Here is a 14,390-nt window from a genome sequence, read left to right as displayed (position 1 = left end):
CTTTTGGTCCCGACTTCCCTGGAGAAAGGACGGATCACGCCAGTGAATGCTGCGCCTGGGATCAGGTCTGGAGCCCCCTCGGCAGCAGCCAGCCAGTCTGTTTGTTAAGGAAACGTCCCCTGTGTGCCCCAGCAGCTCCACAATCTCCAAGACACTGGCAATTCCTCCTCTGGCAAGGAACACAACCGCCACCCCCTTGCATCCCCACAGACCTAGTGTCCTCCTGCAAACCTTTCCTGAGGGCAAACCCACAAGGACAGCGGGAGCTCTGAGCACCCCCTGTGCCTGTGGAACTTGAAACACTTGTGGCAACTGGAGCACGGGCAGGCAGAGGTGTCACGGGTGTCACTCCCAGCCCCAGCGCAGCCCCAGCTCAGCTCGTCATTGTCACCACATGTACAACCTCAACACGCTGGGAACGTGGTGGCCTTTGTGACAGCAGACAGCAAGGATAAACCACCACGGAGCACGAGCCACCCTAGGATACCTGAGGCACAGCAACAGTGCCAGGCACACTCTGGTCATTGCTTCCTCAACAAAACTGGGAACAGTGACCTGGCACCAAATTATCACAGGCAAAAGTGGCCGATGATGCCCCTCAGTGCAGCTCCACTCCTGGCCATGCTCTGGCTCAGGGGTTACGATGCTCTCGCATAAATTCGCTTTCAAAGCAGGAGCTGCCAGTGAATGAGACCTCGATTTCTAATGGTTGGAAATATTTTGTACACTCTGCTGCTCCCTCTGTACCCCTTTGTCGGGGCTGAGGGCTGACGGCTAAAGCGGGTACCAAAAGACCATCTGTAGCTCCTGTCTTTACAGAGAAGTTTAAATAGGGGGATGAATGAGCACAGGAATTAATGAATGATAAAGCCGTATGGTCCCAGTCAGCCTCCTACGCCGGGATGTGGCATTCAAACCCTCCCAGCCTTCTGCCACAAAGAGAGGTTTCTAAGCTACAAAAAAAGGGGGGGAGAAAGGAGGGGGGGGGGGTGCACGCAAGTTTTAACAACAAATGCAGTGACTTGCCTCCAGGTTCCCACCCGATTTCCCTGCGTCAGGCTGGGGGAAAGGCACGTGGGAGGGAAAATCGGGGGTTTCCCCAGAGCCACCTGCAATTCCCCTTTCCAGTGAGGGAAACGAGAGGAGCCGGGTCTGGGGCTCATCCCTGCACCGGGTGGGGGGTGCAGAGAGGGCACCCTGGGGTCTCACACCAGCAAGGGTGGGCAGATTTTGGACAAGCTACCTAGACTGACTATGCTGCATCCGCTTGGCCAGCCTTTGCAGCATCCCCCGACCTCATCCATTCAGGACGACTTAAAAGAGGCCTGGTAAAAACTGAGGAACCTGGAAAGGTTGAAGGGTGTTTCAAGTGAGGGGTCGAAGTGAGGGTGTGCACAGAAGCATATCCATTAGAAACCAGCTCTACCAAAAAAAGGTAAAAAAGATAAACCCAAGGCTTAAGGAACAGAAACGAAGGCTGCTCGCCAGTGCCAGAGAAAAGATGCTCCAGCTCACAGTACAGTAGGCTGGAGATTAACAGGTGAGACCCAGGGAAAGACAAGGACATGGAGGGAATCACTGCCATTGCTTATGGAGGGCTCCTGACAGCCCAAGCACACTGGCAAAGCAAACTCAGGATCAAACACCCCAAATCAGTTCAAACCCTGTTCAAGAATCGAGGTTGCTGGGAGGGAATGTCTGTCTCCAAAACAACCCAGAAGAGGCAGAGGGAGTGTGGCGCAGTACTGGAACACTACTTGTGTTTTAAAAGCTGTCATGTGTAAAGCATTAGTGGTTTTGAAATTGCATCCTCAAGTTAATTAAATGGACAATCTTTTGTACATAAAAAGTGAAAGCACACAATCAAAAGCTAGGGAAGAGGACGCGTCTCTTTGGAGCAGGGTGCTGCCTCTCCTCGCCCACTCTCCTGATCCAAGTATCCCAAGGGACCCACTGTCCTGGTGTGCAGCTGTTTGCTCTGTACTGAAGCACTCAGCATCCCCAAACTCCACACCTGGGCACTGCACTAAGCCATCCCATGAGTCTGTTTTCCTGCAGGAACCACACATGCCCCGTTCAGGGATTTCCTCTGTACAGGGATGTTTTACTGGCTGAGGCGGGGCGAATGCCCGTGGCAGTTATCTCTGCTGCAGTAAAACGCCGACCTTCAGTTTTAGGCAGGAGGTAATGTTCACCATCGATTGGATCCACCATAAGCTGTTGATAATTACTATTATCTCTGAGGTAATCTTGTGGGAGGTCAACAGTTTTATAAAAAACTTGCAAGCTGTATATTTTACCTTCCAACTTCATATCTGGGTCAAAAGGTCAATTACTGCAGCTTGCTGAGTTGGGATTTCAGAAAAAAATACCTGCTCCCACCCCAAAGCCCCACTGGAGCAGGGGGAATGTGAGCAGGAACCCACCCCTGCACAGGCAAAGCACTCAAACTCTTGGGCTGAGAAGTCCAGGGGAAGAGTTTTCTCAAGTCAGGGCTATCCCTGCTCATGAGCTGAGCTGGGGTTGGCTGGTCACAGACTGAGGGCTGGGGGCACATCCCAAGCACCAAGATGCAGCCGGTGTGTCCTTTGTGTCACTCTGGCAAATGCACAGTCCCTGCCTCGTGGCTCAGTGCTCTGAAGATGCCAAACCCCACCTGCAAAGCACCTGTGTGTGGGCAGCTGCCTCCCTGCCCCGAGCACAAAAAATGAGTGTTTAAACTCCTGGGCTCTGCTCCCACACCTACCCACGGAGGTGACAAATGGAAGCAGAGCAGAAACCTCTGGAGGGGCTGGGAGAAGCCCCCAAATGGATGAAGCTGTGACCCACACTCTGATCCTACCTGCCTCTCTGTGCCCTGCATCACCAAAGATCACTGCTGCTGGTTTTTACCCCCCCCGACAGGATGCTGCCAGCCAGCTCTGGGCAATATTTTGCTTGGGGAGCAAAAAAATCCTTCGGTGCTGCTGCAGCCCCTCCCATGAGTGCAGCCCGGGCCCGCGGAGCATTGCTCAACTGCTCGGCAGGCAGGTGTCATAAACAAGCAGGCACATGGCAAACATATCGATTTCCCGGAGCTTATCGCGCAGCAACCAGTGCTCAGTTACCAGGCTACTTTAATATGTAATTTACTGCGAGAAGGGAGAGTGGGGCTGAGGGTGGCTGGAATATTTACTGTGGGATGGACGGGGAGATGGAAGGTGTGAGCAGGAGGGAAATGTGGTGTCTCCTGCCTCCAGCCATCCTTAGTATTTTCTAACTATTAAAAAAAACCCCAACCTCCCACTGCTGCAATGGAGTGTTTACACAGATGCCATTAATCTTCTTCTGCAACTGTTTACATTATGAAAATATAGTCTTAGCTGCCCAGGCTCTCTCTCTCTCCTTCATTTTAATTCAGATGCCTAATTTCTGTCAAAACAGAGCCCACCAAAATTACCTCCATCCTCTTCTGCTGCTCAACTTGCCTCACCATCTGAGAACTGCCTGTCAGAGTGGGGAGGGACCACGGGTGGGAGACTGCGAAAGTGGGAGAGAGGTGGCATTTCAAAGGCTCCTCCTCCGAACCTAGATGGCACCAGACGTGAAAGCCAGGACCAAAGCTCAGCCTGAGATATTGCTCCCACCCTGCACCCAGTCACCCACTGGGAGGAGGGATGCTGCCCTGACTCACCACCTTCACCTACCTGGGGAGGTGTTTTGCCAGAAAGCTGTCTCCCCAGCCCACCAGCAGGGTTTTGGTGGGGAAGGAACCATCCTGTCTCCCTCCTGGCCCTGTCCTGCATCCCAAGGTATTTTGCAGATGTGACCCTCAGGGCAACCCTAGGATCCACAGGAGGTCGGTGTTTTCACAATATTTTAAAAATCCTTCTTGTATCATGCCTCTCAGTAGAACTTTTGGAATTTACAAGATAAATACTGGTAATTTGATTCTTATCTTCTTCAAATCCAATTCTAAGGCAATTCTGTGTAAAGGACACTAATTATAGCCCAAGGGGAAAGAAAAGGTAACCCATCAGCGAGAACACACTGGAAACATTTAAAGGGGTAACGTTTAAAGGGGTACAGGGCACTGAAAAGTTAAATAGATTTCAAATCAGTTCTTGCAAGAACAATAATATGTTGGGTGAAAATGATGCTCAGCACCATTCCTGCTCCCCAGCTGGTCCCCGTGGGCAGCTCAGTGCTGCTCTGGAATTGTTGGCAGCTGGGGCTGCATTCAGGTTGCTCTGCACATCTTTTTGGGACTGGCCACTCCAGAGCTGGACTGGGACAGGCAGCAGTGCAGGGACAGCCCCATCCCTGTGCCAGACAATCGTGATGCTTTTCACCCTCATTTCCCTGGCATTAATTACTAAGGAAAGGGCAAAGTTTATACACCATGGGGAATGTGACCAGCAACAGACACTGAAAGTGACAAAACCATCACTTGTTAGTGCAAATATTATGGATTTTCCAAGAAACTACCCTAAACATGGGATATTCTGGCTGCAAAACTGTCACTGTAGGACAGGAAAGATAAAAAAAAATTCAGAAGGCAAAAGGTATAGAAAAAGAAGGCTCTTATTGTTTAATTCTTACTATCTTTTGTAAGGTGTCCCGATACAGACTAAACATGATTGGTGAATAGGAACAACATCTCTCTAGTATTATGGGTTACACTAGAGAAACAGAACACACCAGCTGGACAAGGATTGTTTTGAGAATGGATAGTTGTTTACCAAGATTGTTTTGAGAAAAATCTTTCTTGAGAAACTATTTATCGAGAAAAGGTAGCAGGTGCTAAGCAGGCTAAAATCTCTCAGACCCACACAAAACATGTCTGGGGGCCAGGAGCCCCCACAGGCTCCAACCACCAAATGGTTTTTGGTTCACTGCTGAAGAGCACCCTGAAGAGGAGGAGGAGGAGGAGGAGGATGGTGGGGAGAGCACACTGACCACTGCCACACAGCACAGCCTGAACATTACAGCTCCTATAAAATAATAAAACCCCAGTGCTGGGATGCAGAGCCAGGATGAGGCAGAAGATAATGCAGGAAGAATCAAAGGGATTTGGCAATCCAAACGGAGTCCTGTTTAATGAGCACTGCTACAGGCTGTCATTCCACAGGCATTAACATCCATCGTTACCGTCCCTTCCAAGACGACACGGTTATTCCCTTTAACACGGTGACACTTGCAGCTAACTCATGTCTGACCCAGACAGCCAGGGCCGCCGCCGTGTGAGAGGTGACCAGAGGTAATTGAAAATACACTCGCTGCAGACCGGAGCAGAAGGGCTGCCTCAGCAGCAGCCCTCGGCGCAACAGGTGACAGCGGTGGCACCTGGAGGATGACCATCAAGGCACACGGTAAATCAGCACTTTGCTGAGGCAGCGCTGGGCTGCCCGGGGCATGAGAAACAGCAGAGCCACATCTGGAGCACACAGTCCCTGGAGCAGGAGGGCTGTGAGCAGCCCAGCTCTGACACCTTGATCTCCGTGGCTGCACACTGCGGTGCCACTTCCCTGCGGTGCCGATGGAAGGGCCCTGCCTGGACACACGGATGGCTGGCGGGAAGCCCGCCATGCATGGCTGCTTGGTTCACTTAGCAACAAAGGTGCTAATTAGGGACAACAGGAGCGAGCTGCTCTCCACCTCCAGCCAGAGCAGGATGCAGCACAGCTGCCAGCAGCGGCCCAGCCTTTGGTGCCCCACCAGGCTGACACGGGACTACGGGATACGGCAAAAAGCATCTCGAGTGTCACCCTCAGGAGATGCCACTCTGTGGCCCCTTACTCAGCCCCCCAGCACCATGGTCCCCTCTTCTGCCACCCTCTTCCCATCTCCTGGGCAGGCAGAGCTGGACAGGCCTCTCTCCCAGTGCAAGGTCCAATGTAAGCTGTCCTCCCAGCGATGCCCTCATCCTTAGCACACAACCCACTAGAGGCCCCTGCTCCCACCACCCACGTGCTGGCTGGTCACAGCCCGTGCTGCTGGGCAGCCTGCCACAGATCCCACCCTGCTAAATCATGCACTGGGCAGTGCTCACTACTGCAAGGGAAGGGTGATAAACATTTCTGCACTGCTTTAAGTCACATTTGGTTCAACATTGAGGGAAGAGCCACCTCCAGCTAAAGGGTCAGAGAAGCCAGAATTCAATACAAGCACTTGCCTTTGCATCCCGAGATCCCAGTGCCCCTCCCCAGATCCACGGGCAGGACTGGGCTGGGGGAATCCCACAGGCAGGTCTGGGGACATCCCCTGGCAGCCCCGGTGCTGCCCCACTCTCGGGTACTGCCGACTCAGCACCCTGCAGGCTGGGAGCTGCCAGTGGCCCGGTTCCCACAACACCCGCTTCCTACAGCCCTGCCCTACGTGCAATCTTCCCCACAGCCCCAGAAATGCAAATCCCAAATTCCCCCAAAAAACCCCAACCAAATGCTGCCCTCCAGCTGGGTGAAGATGAACTGAAAGGCTGCGGGGGCATAGCAAAGTCAGGATAGCATTTCCTCATCCCTCACTCACAGAGAATACAGGAACCTGGGAAGCAAAAGCAATTGCTTTTCACTTTTCTTCCACTGGGAAGGTTTTCATCCAAGTTAAAATGTTTCTAAGATGATTCCTTGCTACAGAGAAGCAAGTTTTCTGCCAGTTTCTTTGCACCCGCTGGTTCCCACCAAGGCAACACGTGCAAGAGAAGGCAAGAGCAGCGTGGGCAGAGCTGCCCAAAGAGGCTTCACGTGTGACAAGCACCTCTGGTCACTGCTCTTATTCACAGGAGTGCCCTGCCCTGTGCTTGGCACTTGGGACCTTTTCTACGAACTGGGGGAAGGAAGAAAGAGAAGAGGAAATCACCTCGTTCCTGGTAAAAAGAGCAGAACGCCCTGTGGGGGACGAGCGGGCCGTACAGAGGGTTCCGGTTCTGAGCACGGTGCCATTTCGCAGAAAGGGGCCCCGGTGTGCGGGCTGGTGGCCCTCTGCCGTGCCCTGACCACCCCACGGGGCGGTGGCACCGTGGCCCCGGGGGGCAGTGAGGAGTGTGGGTGCTGCGCTGCGCTGCTGCCTTCTCTCTCCCACGCAGAGGCCGTTTGCGTGTGGGAGCAGCCGGCTGTGACTGCAGCCCGTGCCCAGCTGAGATAAGATCCGTCACCAGCGCTGCCTGTGGCTGCCCGGGCTCCCGCAGTGTGAGAGCCGTTGGCAGCATCCCTCTGCACCCAGCGCCCGCCCTGTGCATCCTCTCTGTGCATCCCCTCACCAGGGAGCCCTTTTCTGCTACAATTTGCACATCCTATTCCAGACCTGTGATAACAGAATGGCTTCGAATGGCTTAGGTTGGCAGAGACCTTAAAGCTCATCCCATTTCAACACTTTGCCACGGGCAGGGACACCTTCCACTATTCCAGGTTGCTCCAAGTCCAATCCAGCCTGGCCTTGGACACTTCTAGGGATGGGGCAGCCACAGATTCTCTGGGAATCTGTGACAGGGCCTTACACCCTCACAGGTAAAGGTGATGCCTGAGCTCACAGCCATCTCTGCTCCTGCATGACAACAAAGCCCTGAGAAACCAACGGAACAGCCAAAGACATGCAGTGAAATCTGGAAGGCAACGAGCTGTCCCCAAACCCTTGTGCTGCCATGCACACACACTTTCAAGAAGGCTGGCTGGGTTTTGGTTGAATTTTTTTAAATACACAGCCTGTGCTATGGTGAAACTGAATTTCTTGGAGTCACAGCCTTCCTGGGTTTACTCTGTGCATGCCAAAATTAGTACAACCTGTCCCTAAATACCATAATAAAAAAGACGTAGTAAGCGCTTTCCTTTTATTTATGTCAGTGGTGGTTTCAAGCAGGATGAATCACGCTTCCTCCTTAGCACTCCTTTCTAATATGATTTACTATAAATACTGCATGGGAACAAGAATGAGGGAAGGTGACCAAGGGCAAAGCATGTGGAGTCCAGCATCATCCCCAGATTCAGTGGCAAAGGCATAAAAGCACATTGAGTAGTTATGGTGGAGCGGCAAACCACAGGTGGGTTGTAAGTAGTGCAGTACCTGGTGTAGAAATCATAAACCCACAGAACATCCTAAACCCAAAAGAATCACCAACATCCAAGTACTGGCACTGCAAAGGACAGCCCCCAAAATGCCATCATGTACCTGAGAGCACTGTCCAAACACTCCTTGAACTCTCGCAGGGTTGGTATATGGGAATCACAAAGGTTGGGAAAGATGTCCGAGAGCATTGAGACCAACTGTTTGCCCAGCACTGCCAAACCCACCACTAAAACACGTCCCCAGGTACCCCTACTACATATCTTTTGAAGCCTTTTGAAGCCTGCTGCTGGCGATAGAAATGGCCTGGTGCTTGGGGCTGTGGGTTTTTTTGAGTTTCTCTTTGTTTTTATGCTCAGTTGACGTTTCCTTTCTTTATAGGTCACCAAGGCGAGAGAGCAAACACCTTCCTCCCCGCCACAAGCTGCGGGTGCACGAAGGAGCATTTTTTCAAGCCGGGGGTGCACAGCCCCCTCGGTGGTGTGTATGGCAAACGCCAGAGCACGGCCCGTGCCGGCACCCGGAGCTCCCCGCTGCCGCTGCTCGCACGGCACTGAGCAGAGCCCGGGGTTATCAGCCCGGCTGATACACGCCGATAAGAGCCCATCTCCCGCGCTGACACCGGTAACAAAGCAGGCTGTTTAACGCTGATTTATGGCGGCCGGGCGGCTCTAGCCAGGCTCTGCGCGCCTTGCAGCGCTCGTGCCTACGTGGAGAAGCTTTTCCTCAATCGCACATTGCCGCCTTGTTTGCTAAACAACGTGCCAATAAAACAGCAATGAGACAACGAAGGCTGATGGAAACCTGAACCAGCACAGCAGGGCGCGTATCCAACCATAATCTACTTAAAATCAGTTAAGAACACTACAGCGAAAATGATCCGGGCGGCCCTGGCCCCTGGCCAGAGCGTGAGCTTGGGCCACAAAGGCTCGCTCCTGCAACCCCGATTTTAGGGTAATGCTCCCTCCTTCCCATGCAGTGACTTCTTGCCAAAAAGAGGAATTGACCTCTTTTGTGAATGACATGGTCCAACGGCACTTGTCCTCTTCCAGAGGTACCTGCTGCTCTGCTGTCAGCACAGAAGTTACCCAGAGCACTGCCAACGCGAACCAGCGCGCTCCGAACTGAAACCGAGTGGTTCAGGCATGCCTCAGCCTGGACAGAGCTTATCCAGAACAGACACACAGGTGATGCTCCTGAAAACCCCACAGCAGACCTGAGCAACTGGGCTTGAGCCTGGAAACAAAAATAGATGTCACGACTGCACTGGAAACTCATCAGCAAATGTTAAAAGGTGTCTCGCCACACGCAGACTCTCCTGCCATGTCTGCATTTATTCCAAAGAACCTTTCCCTGTTGCTCCTATGATATCCTGTCTGAAATTCCCTTTGTGCCACTCTCCCTGTTTCAGCTGGTACCTGTCACACCACCAAATTCTACCAGGGCCTCAGTGCATACCAAACTGTGTCCTGGTCACCGGCTGCAGAGCGGGATGCAAATCCCTTCCAGCAAAGGAGGGAGTGATGCCCTGCAAAGGACTGATCCCACCATAAAGTGCTGAGCCAGGCCGGGGAGAAGAACCCCTCACCAGCAGTGACACAAGCCAGGACTGCCGGGTGAGGAGGAATGAATGGAATAGGCTAATTTACACAGGAAGTGAGCACTTACCAGACCCTTCATCCCAACACACAAAACCCTCTGCCATATCTGGAAGCAATTACACCCAGTTAACATGATCTGCCTGCCACTAAAATTAACTGCAAACAGAAATATTTTTCACTTTTGCAACAGGAGATGCCATGGCCCCGTGTTTGGCTGCCGGGAAATATTTAGTAATTACTCATTTAAAGCCTCTCTTGAAGCTGTCAAGGGGGGTAGGGGGGGAATAAAAGAAAAATCTTGCTAATTGCAGGCAAAAAGGAAGATGCAGATCATTTTACTCTATCCAAGGAAAACAGATTTACAGACTGGTGTAACTGAAGAACCAACATCCCGCAGAAGCAGGGAAGGCTGCAGGAATGCTCTGTCACCAACAGCCCAGGCTGCTCTGCACCACTCCCATGCTCCACAGGCAAAGGAAGAAAGGGTGGACAGAGTCACCCCTGAACCAGCACAGGCCCTCTGAGGGGCCCTCTGTACGGCTGTAAAGGCATTTGAACCACCATCACTGTGTGAGGTGTAACAAGGACTGAGGATGCTCTGTAAATCTTATCGAGCTGCTGCAGCAACAACCAGCTCTGGGGAAAAGCCACCCAAGTGTCCTCAGTGCAGCAGGTTTCATGCACTGGGGCCCTGGTCCCTGAGCGGTGCTGGCAAAGGGGCTGCAGAGAGCAGTCAACGACCCCATTACACCCCTGGATGTCCCTCTGCAAGGTGTCAGAAGCACCAGGCGTCACAGCCAGGAGAAACCAGAGTTGCACTGGGCAGGGGGAAACAAACAAACGAATGAACAAAAACTACATAGAAATAGGTGTGTTCTGATGGGAACATCAGAACTTTGCTTTCAAATGCAGCACATGCAAAACTAAACCGATGCAGAATAATGGATGGAATAATGTGGAAGCCAAAGGGGGCTTTTTTCCCTCCACACTTGGAGCTGAGCATGGAAATGGTTAAGTCACCCACTGAATAAATCAAAAGTTCAAGGCTGCAACATACCACGTTGTATTCCCCCTCTGCCCATGACAAGAACCAGAGAGCCCCCGAAATCCCAAGCATCCTGCGCGGGGTCTCGGCCAGCGCTCACAGGTTACATGCTCGGGGTCAGCACTGTGGACCTTAGCTGCAACATTCATTTCCTGAGCGGGGCACGTCCCCCTGCCCATAAAGCTAATAAGAGCTTCCTCGCCCGGCTGCCCCGCACCGCGGCCCGGCAGCCAGGAACGCTGGTTTCCATTAGCCCCTTATGATGCCAGGTGCCGCTAATAAGGCCCATCAGCAAGAAACAAGAGCTGCCAGGTCATCCTCCAACTCTGGAAGTAATCATGGGCAGAGTTTGGGGGGCTGCTGCCCCGGCTTCTCCTTCCCTTCCCGCTTTCCATTTTTCCTCCTTTTTTTTAAAGTTTAAATTGCAGTGGAACATAAATTGACGAATGCTTAAAATAAAATAAAAAGCAACTACTGTATTCAGCTACTGAAATTAACACTAATAACATCTCAGAAAGCACTTGGGATCCGATTTATCACGTTTATTGCTTTAATGGTATACTGCATCTGTTTCTCACTGTGACATGCCGAGCAGTGCCAATGTGCCTAATGGCATTAGCAGTACAACGCTCAGCTAATCCAGGTGGAGAGAGGGGAGGTGAGGCTGCCAGAGGAAAAGCCAAAGGCTGGATCCAGATGGGAGGCTGCAGTTTTCCCAAGCAGGAGCATTTCAGACTGGTGGGAGCATCGATGCCTGGCCCTGAACACTGGTGATGCTGGTAGCAATCAGGCAGATCCACCACTTTTCTGTCCCTCAATGGGAAAACAGCACAAATCTGGAATTTGGGGTGCAGTGGCTGGCCAGCAGCCACTGTGGCAGAGTGAGACTCCTTACCCCTGTCCTTAAATCCTCCACTAGTGCACACATATCTTGAGCTGACAGCTCAGCCATGGAACCTCAAAATGCAGAACAGACCCGAGGTTCAGCATGGAAGCTTTCCCCAAGGTACATCCTCCCACATGACAGTGAGAACAAGCACCTTCCACCAAAATCACTCCATTAGGAGCATTCACCCACCACTGGCCTCATGACACCATCACCACAAAAGCCCTTTTGCTTTCCAGACCAGCATCTCCATCTCTCCGTGACACACGTACCGCCGGCAGCCGCATCGCCGTGGTGGGTGAGTTCCCGAGCAGCCTAGGCTTGGGATCTTGGACTGTGCCATAAATGAAGCGTATGGGATCACACCCCTACTGGCAGCCTTCCCACTCTCTATCACTTTATAAAAGACTGGTCTCATTTTTTAAAAAGTTTTAAGGTATTTAACTTCCTGATGACAAATTATGCCAGGCTCAGTTGGCAGCTCAGCACAGCTCTTGCCTTGCAGCTTAGAGGTTTTCCTTCACAAAACAGCACCCACAAAAGGGCCACTGAACTATGGCTTTTTTGTCTGCAATTAGAAGTGACGATCAATACTAACATTAGATTAAGTCTGAACTTTGCTGAACCCAGAAGGAAATCTTTTATAAAAAAAATTAAAGACTCTACGACTCAATCTACACTCAATTAGTCAAAATCATAAGCTTGGTAAGGGAGAAAAAAAAATGGATCACGCAGCAGCTGGTGGGTTCAGGGACCTAAAAACCCCGAGCAGAGGTAGCACCAAGGCTTTTGGCCACTTGGACCCCCAAAGGTCACAGCTCAGCGCTCCTGGGTATGACACAGCACAGACAATGCTGCCATGAGGCCAAGGAGCCGTGTCACCTCACTGGGCCAGGGCAGATGACTGTCCCTCGGGCACTGTCTGTCACCCAGGGCCAGTGGCCCCCTGTGCCTGCCGAGGCCAGGCCAACCCTCTGCTCTCCTTTTCCCTGCACGTGCTTCCCATACTAATGAAGGCAGGAACGACACTCAGAAGGTTCCAAGACTATAAACATATATGTTTACACTTCCATAGGCATGTGTGTGGGTAAACAAACAGCCCCACCATATGCAGGGCTGCCTGTGCTCTGCAAACAGGCTCGGCACACGCCGCCTCCCTGAGCTCCCCGGGAATGAGCGGCCTTGGTGCCGGGTGGCTTTGGGCGCTGTCACCCGCTGGGGCTCGGCACGTGGGAACTGTCACGCTGGCAGCCAAACACCCCGTGGAACAGTGAAGTACCCTGCCCCTGGCCCCAGATCAGGCACCTCCGCCTCGCATCAGGGTCGGAAAGCAAAACCACAGCAGCGAGCGCACAGCAGAAAGAGGTCAGCGAAAGTCACTGAGTGACACCGTGGTGCCCCTGGCACATCCTGCCCCCCCTCCAGCCCGTTGGGGGGGTGCCCAGAGCCCGGGGCAGGGCTCGGGTCCCCAGGCCCCCTAACCGCCAGGCAGCGGAGCGAAGAGGAGCCCGCAGCCAGCACGGTGCAGCTGCCACCAGAGCTGCTCCGGCAGAGAGCTGCAGATCCCAACCCAGCGCAGATGCTGTTTAACAGCTCCATGAATACAATAGGATCCCACAAATCCTCCCCAAATGGTAATTCTCACAACGTATTAGAAAGCAAACACTATAAAAAAGCCACATGAGACCCTGTCTACACACAAAACGCCTGGGATTTAGACTTTGGGGGCCGGGGACTGAGTTCATTGGACTGTTACCCAATGCCTTTCAACATGGACGGTCTTACAGATCCGTTTAAACACGGCTCAAAGGATTTGGCTAACCCTGCAAAGTTTGCCAGCACCAGGTAATCGGTCTGAAAGGAAGAACAGGCAAACAGAGTTTGCTGCTGGCTTCAGCAACTGCCTTTAAGGCTCCGCTGGCAGGGGCCAGTACTGAGCTCCGTGCTCCAGGCAGATCCCGAGCCCCGCGGAGCGCGGCGTGTGCCCAGCCTCACGATAAGGATCATGAATAAGTGAGAAATAAGCTACGGCTGCAGCCGCGGCTGTCAAAACAATCTGAGGCCGGGAAGGCGCTGTGAAAGAGGGGCTGCTGTGCTGGACAGCCGGGCCATGCTCCCTCGTCTCTCCAGCACGCGGGGAAGGATCTGACTGCGCAGCTCTCCCTCCCTCTGGACAGATCCACGGCTGGCCACAGGAGCCTCCGGACAGCCCCAGCATCGCCCTGCACTGCGGCCACAGCAGCTGCTGCTCTGGGCTTAGAGGGGGAAAGGGAGAGCCTTGAGACCGTGGTTGAAAGGCACGTTAAAATTCTCCCTGAGCCCTCACTGCAGCTCTCCCGGTGACGTTCGGTCTGCATCACTGCACGGCCGAGGCGGCTTCGGGGACGTAACCAACGCCAGCCCCAGCTCTCCCACTTGCGAGCGGGGGAAACAAAGCCGAAAGCGGCTGTGCCCCCACCCGGAGCCGAGGACCCTCAAGGGGTGAAGGCTGCTCCCGGCAGGGTCCATGCGGCAGAGCGAGGGGTGACGCTGCCGGCCCTCGCAGACCCGCGCAGGGCTGAGGATCCCGGCTCGGCAGCTGCCGCCCCGCGCCCGGAGCGTTCACGGGCTGAGCGTACGGGGAGCCGCGATCCCGCCGGCGGCACCGACTGCCCCGCCAGAGGCGCTCGCCGGCACGGACACCGGCCCCGGAGCGCCTTGTGTGCATCGGGACTAATTTACCTGTTGATTCATTAAAAATCTGACAGGGTGCGCAGCCAGGGGAGGCAGGGAGAAGCTACGGCACCATGCCGGCGATGTCTTCCCCACGCAGGACGCTGCT

The 14,390-nt window shown here is 53.4% G+C and overlaps 1 protein-coding gene across 3 annotated transcripts in view; it reads right to left on the bottom strand.

The window, feature by feature from the left end:
• The window catches only part of ZBTB16 (zinc finger and BTB domain containing 16), a 54,166-nt gene that overhangs the window by 36,933 nt on the left and 2,843 nt on the right, over nucleotides 1–14,390 (bottom strand). The window lies entirely within an intron of this gene.

Source organism: Sylvia atricapilla, chromosome 23 (assembly GCF_009819655.1).
Source record: "Sylvia atricapilla isolate bSylAtr1 chromosome 23, bSylAtr1.pri, whole genome shotgun sequence".
Classification (NCBI taxonomy): Eukaryota; Metazoa; Chordata; class Aves; order Passeriformes; family Sylviidae; genus Sylvia; species Sylvia atricapilla.
The sequence above is the reverse complement of the archived record's forward strand: the minus strand, read 5'-3'. Positions and strand labels throughout refer to the sequence as shown.